The following is a 996-nucleotide window of genomic DNA, read 5'->3' on the forward strand; positions in this document are numbered from 1 at the left end:
GCTACTACAATTTGAATCTTCTATTTGTATGTTACAGATCAACGTAGCGACCCTGACATTCTGAGAGGAGGAGGAGGCCTAGGAAAGGCATCCTGCACCGGCGGAGCGACCCAAGGGTGAGTATTTATTATTTGTATTTTGTTTAGTAAAAATCGCGTACGCGCATTAATTCGATCTCATTATTTGAATGAATTAAACAAGAGCAAATTAGAAAGAAAGACTTTTATTTTTAAATCTGATAAATGTTTTTATTATTAGAAAAAACAGATTTTTTAGAATTTATAAAATTATTATCATACGCATCAAATATAAAATTTGACATGTAAAATAATAATTTTTTTGAAATATTAATTATATTTTGGGCGCTGCTATAATTTGAATTTTATATTTGTATGTTACAGACAACGTAGCCTCAAGACCAACAACTCCGCTGTTGCGCATCAGTGCCGGTGAGTGACAAACTTTTATTTAATTTTAAAGTAACGGATTTGTAGAGATTGTAGATGTAGATTTTGTAGATTGTAGATTGTAGATAAATCCGTTACTTTTAAATGGATGAGCTAACACAGGTTAAGTCGAATAATTTTTAATAAGTTCTTTTGATATGCATTGCATCTATTGCAAAGGTAAATTAAAGTCTGAATTAAAAAAGGAAGATTATAGAAAACATTTTTTTCCAATTTGTAAATTTTATCTGATTTATCGAATAAAAAACGCTAGTAATTTTATCAATTATATACGTGTGATAGTAACTTATTCTTATAACGCGCGCCGATCTTATCCTAATTTCTTATAGTTCATCCATATCGTAGAATTTGCTTGTAGATACTGCTCTTAAACTTTGTTTTGACTGGTATAAGACCAAATAATCAATCAATTAAATTATTTGTAATATAATAATAAATGGCATAAATGTTATGCAAATTAATCTTATTTTATTTTAAATTATATAATATTATCATATATACGATATATTATTATAAATTATATGTATTA

This window comes from Formica exsecta, unplaced genomic scaffold (assembly GCF_003651465.1).
Source record: "Formica exsecta isolate Colony F162 unplaced genomic scaffold, ASM365146v1 scaffold465, whole genome shotgun sequence".
In the NCBI taxonomy this organism is placed as follows: domain Eukaryota; kingdom Metazoa; phylum Arthropoda; class Insecta; order Hymenoptera; family Formicidae; genus Formica; species Formica exsecta.